The sequence below is a fragment of the Labrus bergylta genome, chromosome 10 (assembly GCF_963930695.1).
Source record: "Labrus bergylta chromosome 10, fLabBer1.1, whole genome shotgun sequence".
Classification (NCBI taxonomy): Eukaryota; Metazoa; Chordata; class Actinopteri; order Labriformes; family Labridae; genus Labrus; species Labrus bergylta.
In genome coordinates this window covers 13,950,691-13,958,705 of record NC_089204.1, presented here as the reverse complement: position 1 = coordinate 13,958,705, position 8,015 = coordinate 13,950,691, and positions in this window count along the sequence as shown.

Sequence of the window (8,015 nt, the reverse complement as noted above, 5' to 3'; positions counted from 1 at the left end):
TCGCACAGAGGCAAAGCACAATATTGACGGCAGTTCTTGAGAGCTCTAATCAGTATAGAAACCATCTTATAAGTCTTTGTTAATCTTTGGGGTTTTATCAGTAATTTAAATGTATGGTTTGGTTAGATTAAGAGGTGTGATGTCAATTACGCAGCAGGACCCCTTCTTTGCATAACTTAGCTCAATGGGATGTGTCAATTATTTAATCAATAATTTGCAAAGATTGCCATTACAGAAAATACTTGCTATTTTGTAAATGTAAACAAACATAAAAACCCAGCAGTCAACGTGGTAAATGACTTTGACACTACGGCAGTAAAAGCTCCAAAGTATTCACGTAAGCTTGACTACATTAAGAATTAAAATTTAAATTGGTTTATATTTGGTTGAATTTAACTGAGCTGAGATCTGCTTTATCAGTTGGTAAAAGGGACCTTAGTTATTGTTCAGCTCCTGGCACTGTAGTCCTTTCTTAAAATATGGAGAATGTGTGATGCCTCTGTTACAGTAAGAGCAGAATACAATGACTCATCCATGGCACGAGTGCAGAATGTCCCTTTCCTTTGACAGTCTAAAAACAGCGCTGCCAAAGCAAACAGCAAGGCAAGGAAAAAGGTCAGACAAGTACACAGACAGATGTAGTACAGAAAGAAGAGATACATAATATAAAATACAGTACAGGGTGAGTCAAAGGAAGAGAAAGAAGGGCAAACAGTAGGCATCAAAGAGTGGAAATATAGGGTGGAAATGCTAAATAAGCCAATGTTGAAACTTTCCGTCAGCGCAAAGGGATGAGAAAAGACAAGATGTGAAGTAAAGACAACATTTTAAAAGGTAATGCTGTTTTCAACAAAACAAGTCGTATAAGCTTTGACAATTTTGAACACTTAACATGTGCACACAGCAAATTTAGCGGATGTGATGCCAGGTGTACAAATACAGCCTAAAGCCTCAAAATAACATCACAAACTGAAAGTGACTGATTGTTGTCACACACAAACACTACTTTCAAGATTAGGGTTTAATCCTGTTTTTTCTTAGTTTGCCATCAAGTGATTTTTGACTTCACACCCCAAAAAATCATTGAAATTACGTTTTTTTAAGACTGAGCTTTTAAAATCATCACACACTCCCAGACCCTAACTATGAAATATATCAAGCTGAATGAAAATGGAATTTGTTCAAACTCAACCTGAGGAGAAAAACCATTAGAAGCAGTAGCTGAACATTTGATATAATAGCACAAACAGCCCTGAAGAAGAGGACACAACAATACAGACGGGTCTGAATAGACCGAGTCTTTACTTCCTCAACCATGACTGCTTCTATTACTATGACTACAACTACTACAGCACTACATTATATATATACCATATACTACACTGTGTATGGTATATAATCACACACACACACACACACACACACACACACACACACACACACACACACACACACACACACACACACACACACACACACACACACACATGCACACACACACACAAACAAACACATACAGGACACCTTGTCAAGGGAGCGCTGCTGGTTCATGGACCATGTCCTGTGTATGTGAGTGTGAGAGAATACCAGCTCTGTCAGGTGTATTTAGCTCTGAGCTCAGTGATGAGTTCTCCACAGAGGATGGAGGGATCATGACCCCATTATACACAGGTCACACACACTGACCCCCGGTGTGTGAGAGCGTATGGATGTGGGAGTCGTGGTGTGGTCTGTGTTGTATGTTGTTGTGTGTATTTCTAGGTCAGAGTAAATATATTAAAAAAAACAGAGAGACAGATAGGTGAAGTTGTTGTGAATGTTGTTTATGCCTCATTCAAGAGCACTCTCATGTTTAACAAGTCACAAGTCAACAGCTTTTGTTGCGGTCATGAACTCTCTCAATATATAGTGCTTTGAAATGTCAACGTCCCTTTGGCTCACAACCAGAAACATCCAAACTCTTAAACCCTTTGTCACATGGAATATCAAACTGAAATTTAACTTACACACCAAAGTACGCAAGTACAGTCAGGAATGTTTTACACCTTGTGTATATTACTATTACAAATATTCATTAAAAGGTGTAAAGTTAATATTAAAAACACTTATAAAAACAGTATTATATGTTTTAGATTCAATGACGTTTTGAATCCATTAAACTTGATTTTTGGAAAAGTCACATCCATGTTACCTTCTATTCATTAGGGACCAAACTTGGTAAATGTAGGTAAATTAAAAACACATCAGTGCTCTCACTTAAAAGGTCTTAAAGCGAGTAAATATAGTATCCCAACCAAGAAACCAGGCTAATTAAAATATAGCAGGGCTCTGATCATTTGGGGACTTGTACTTAGTAATTGTCTCTCACCTGGGGCCTGTTCAAGGCGACATTTGCCTTTCCAATTCCCTTCCCTCAAACACTTTTACTTTAAAACAGCAAAGCTGGTTCGACTTTTTGCTCCTCTAGAGAATCTTCATCATATAACTCACAAAGGGGAAGAAAAAGGAGGACGGGGGGATGCCCTGAAACAGCAACAAATTAAAATGTCTACTCCCGTCTGTCCTTCTGTCTCCTTCTACTTTCAAACTGTGCCGCAGTCAATACGTCATGCTGTGGAGTCAGAGACCTGAGCGTCCAACATGTTTTAAAATACAGAGCGTATTTTGTACAATGTGTCACCTAGAATACAAACAGACTTATTCTTAAGTTAATAATGGATCCAAACTCGACCTTTAACATGTTATTTTGCACCTGGATGGATCTCAGATAGAGATGGAAGCATTATGTGATGTGCTATAGCATCATTCAATACTCACAATACTCTCAAGGCAACACTCTTCACATTCTTGTGCTCTCAATTAAACATGATTGTAAAAAAGTATTCTCACTTTAACATTTTAACTATTCTAAACAAAAGACAGAACTAAAATGTGAAGGCAAAGATCAACTAAAGACTGCAGCCGATTGTGAACCACGATTATATGCTGTGTAAAACAGAACAACATCAAGTTGTACAGCCAGAATAAACCGGACCTGCAGATCTGAAGAGAGTCATGCTCAAACAATCAAGAGTGCTAGACAGTCACAAAGCTGGAGACATGAGTAACCAAACTGATTCAAATCTAGGAAGATACAGTCAATACACAAAGCAGGAAGCTTTTAAGATATATTTGTGTGCATTAATTCCATAGGACATTTAACCTGAATAAATCATGTACCAACTGGTTTATAGAAATAGCCAAATATGTAATAATTGAGTGATCCAGCTCGGGAAACAATTTTTCCACAAGCAGGTTAGATGTCCAAAAAAAGACACACCCACTAAACAGTTTTGTGATCATGTTAAATGTATGTTTTTTTTCTTCTCTCCAGGACTCTACAAAAGTGTGATTTCATGACAGTGACATCCTGTTCATCAGAAGTCTTTCTCTGCTCATTTCATTCACCGCTGCTCATGATTTCCTCCTGACGCCATGAGTCCACCTTGCTTGGGTGTCCTTGCAGTAAAGGTATCCTGTACATTTAAGAAGCTTGTGTATCTGTTTCAAATCAATATATGAGTAGTGGAATGATGTCTGTGTCAACCTGTAGAGGCAGCTACGAAATGCCTGCACAGTTGGCATAAAAAGAATGTGCCTGGTGAATCAACATCTCAGTGAATTATCTTTATACATAACATCACATCTGTGCGGGTAAAATGATAAGTGGATGATTATTATCAAATAATAATTTTCTAGTCCTACGTGGGATCAAACGATGCCTCTTCAGAAAGCTGTCGCTCTGTTAACAGAGACATGCTGCTCATTAACTTCAGTGACATACCTTAAATACAGATACACATCAGGCTTCATGTCGAGTCTGCTCCAGGGATGCAATGATAAGTATGATTATAGTACGATGATGGTACAATTATTTTCTGAGATATAATCTTGGTTTCACAATTACCACAGTTATTGTGTATTAATTCATTTCTTAACATTTATCATCTATAAAATCATGTGCAAATTCTTTCAAAATGTTATATTTATTGCTGCTTTTTTAAGAACAGAACGTGATCAATATTACAGAAAAAGATTATAAAGACAAAAAAGTAACGACTGATAAGATAACAATTCAAACGTACAACATGTAGCATTTTGTCACTTACAGTCTGTAATATTTCCAACAGTTATCAAAGGCAGATATATATGTCATTTTATAGTTGTTACAGGATATGTCTTGTCTTGACGGCCGCCAGAGAACTCCCATGAGCCTCAACGTCATCTTTTTGTTATTGTATTGATTCAGAGCCCCTTGCAGCGAAATCTACAAACTGTGCCTTTAAGTTGAATTTTATTGAGGACAGTTATCAAGTTTCTGTTGGGTTGCTGACTATATCAATGAAAAAAGACCTCTTTCCCTAAATTACCTTTGTGTGGAGGGAGGTAGTGTAATGGTTGATCTCCAAAATCAACCTCAAGCTGACTGACTCTTGTTTAAGCGGTCATATGCTCGGCACTTGAAATACTCTAAAGCCATTAAAAAACGCTTACAGACTCATTTAAACACTGATGCATGTTTTGAACAACCTTGTAGTCTGATTCATTTTTGCTTTGTTTTGACATATTTTTGTTTTAGGAAGTTTAGTAATCAGAACTGTATCGTGGTGCTGGAAACCCTTAGGTTGTGTTATGTGGCTGCTGTGGACGTCGTCGCAGCGGCCGTGGGTTCAAAATCTTGGCCCTTTGCTGCCCGTCATCCTCCAAACTCCTCACCAACATTTCCTGTCTCTCTTCTTCTGTTGATTGATTGATTGCTTGACATGGTCTGAAATTTGTCCCGCATCACAGAGGCTCCATTTGTGACATAAAAATTAGGACAAGATGCAAAAGATACAAACATTTGACACAACATTCAAACACCAAACAAATATTCAGAGGTCTTAAACATGCTTTGATCTGGGATACAGCTCCGCATTCAATTTTAGAATTGACTGGTGGTTAAATAAAGGCAGTAATATCCCAAAACCATCTTAAATTACAAATTCTAACTTTATGGTAATGGGAATCTTAGTTTTAAAAAAAAAGGAACATTTGTTTCATTGAAAATGGGAAAATAAAAATGTGTAAAGCTGAACTTAGAAGTATGTGTGTGTTATTATGTAAAATAAAGATACATATGATTTGTATAATATTTTGTGATGTATAATTCCTGTTAGAAAGTACTTCAGATATGAGTTATACTTGCTTGGTATTTTTAAGGCATTCAGTTTGCATGATTTAAACAAGTATATCACATTGATGTAATATCCATCAAGACACCCAAAAATGAGTTAAATTAAAAAGTTGATTAAATATTCCTAGTAGAATGTACAAATGACCCAACATGTTAACTTTGGTGCTGTGTTAAAAAAGGATCAAACTTCCATCTATGGTGCTCTCTACTTCACTATACTTCAGTCTCTCAGTTCTCAGGAAGTCCTCCACCGATACATTTTTATCTTTACAAAAAAAAACTATCTTAAAGGGTCAGTAACCGTTTCACAAAATATTATTCGTTGCAGCATTTAAAGATACCTGGAACAAAATGGATTTTCTTGCACCAGGAAAATTCTCCTGATGGTGTCTTAGAATAAAGACCTTCCACAAAACCCCATCAACAGGTTTCATTCTGAAAATCTCTGGCTGCGCTGGCTCTGAAGACCTATCCTGACTTTGAATCCACAGCTGCTCTCTGCTTTTCTTTCTCTCATTCCATTTTGCCTGTTTTTAATATTCATGTAATAATCAACTGCTTCACATGGACTAATATGGCTGTTATGCTTCACTTTAAATCATCTTGACACGCTTTCAACTATGAGCTTTTTCATCCGACATATGGTCAGCATATTTTTGTCTGGTCTTTTTTCAACCACTAGCATCTGAGCTCTTCCCCAGACATCTTTCAGCCAGCTTTAGAGGAAAAACGGCATCTTTTCATGTTCGAACACATTCAGAGTTTATTTCAAAGCATCCTGGACAAGTGAAATATTACTTGAAGCTCCCCTACAGAGTTCCAGACTGGATTTATTCAACAACAGTGGGAACATCAACGCCTATGTTTGAGAAAACCATCAATTTAAACAGATATAGCTCCCCAGCCACAGAAAGAAACAATTCAAATGCAGTTTTAGGTTAGTGCATGGACTATTTCCAGTCCTTAAATTGATGTGAATGATAGCTTTGTTTTTTTATAATTTGGCTGTTAAAAGCAGGCTTTATCAGAATCCACTGATCATACACATGTGCAAATGAGAAGAAGAGCTCAATTTGTGAATAGATGCTAACAAGAAAGAATCAGAATGCCAAGTTTTATGTCATCTCGTTTTGTAAAGTGATGGCTGCTGCTGGATGAAGGGTAGGGGTGCAGGATCCATGCATAGCTTATGCAGCCACCTGCATCTGAAAGACAGAAGAGAGTGGGAGTCAATGGGATAAATAGCCCATTATAATTATCATTTCACGATACAGCAATGTCGGAGTTACAAGACAATCATATGGATACATCACTATATCTGATTAATACAAAATGCACCTGAAAATGTAAAATGCATCATTAATGTACAGTACTTATAAGTAATAATCATTTCCTGTTTCTTCTTTGTTTTAACATAGTATGTTTTCTGTTAAGCTGGGTTGTTTTAGGTGTGTAACATGTAACATTTGACTCTTGTACACACAAACAAGAATTGTGCAGCCTAAATATAATCCTTAATTTACTTGGGCTGTTGTCTCCCTGACAGTTAGCTGTTTCTAAAAAAGATAAATGTCGGTTCAGACTAGAGAAGGCTTATATTGTCACAATCCTCTCAGTGAAGAACGGGCTTCCTCCTCACTGTTGTCAAGCAACAACAAAAGTATGCATTTAACCTCTTTCGTGGCCCTAATTCTGAAGTTTTCAAAGAATATGTCTGATTGCAGATTTATGGCAAAGCAAACAAAAGTAGATTTCCACAGAGTATTACTGTTGTTTCTTCCTTGAAGCAACATTATGTAACTTTTACACCTTAAAATAGTAGTTTCAAAGGTTGATTGAAGAGAACAATGAATTTTAACAGGGAGAATGGTGTCCCTCTCATGTCCACAGCGCGGCCCAATCACCTGTTTGCTGCAGTGTTTAACTCTGGCAGCAGGTCGGGGTCATCTTCCGAAAAGTGCAAAGTTCACGCTAAAGCCTTCAGCTATAAAAAAAACAAAACAAAATACAGTCAGCCCATCTTGTGCAGCTTTACAGTTTGTGCTGCGTTCAAGTGGCGACCTCGGGCGTTGAAAAATGAAGCAAATGGAAAAGTGAAAAAAATATGCAGTTCCTCGAGCCTCAAGCTCAATTGAGGCTGGCTCTAAGTGCACACACACCACATTCAAATTCTCCCGCTTTACAGCAGAAAATAACCATGTTTACAGCCTGGTACAAAAAATTATATTGATGATAAATCTTCCGCTTTGATTTGATGAAGGATACGAGTTATGCTTAGTCAGGCCCGTGACTGACCTGATTGACAGGGCGGGCACAATGTACATGTTGATCAAGAGGCTTAAACACCGCCTTAGCTCCAGCTCTTTTAGTCAGTCGTTAGGTGAAGAATGAGAGTTAGGTTGAGACAGAATTTCCAGCATGGCCGCCGCTACCGACAAGCTTCCTAATCCCCCTGCAGTAACAGATATAGGTGACGTCACTCAGCCTTCGTCCTCCATAGCGCCCTGCATTTGTTCAGTCCCACGGCGTGCGCCCTACCCCACTGGGTGCAAAAGATCACAGGGGAACTACAAGATCCAAGGAGAACTACAAGATCACGTGGGAACAAAGAGAAAAATGTGCAAACAACATATAATTATTTCTTTCTGATGTTAATTTGCTGATCATTCGTTGCCTGTTTTGATGTAATGTTGATAATGTAATGGAAAATACGATTCTGAGTGGGTAAGAAAATAGGAAGGCTTATCAGTTTTGTCCCTGAAAAACCAATCAGTGGTTTACTCTACTTTGAAGGGTCGGA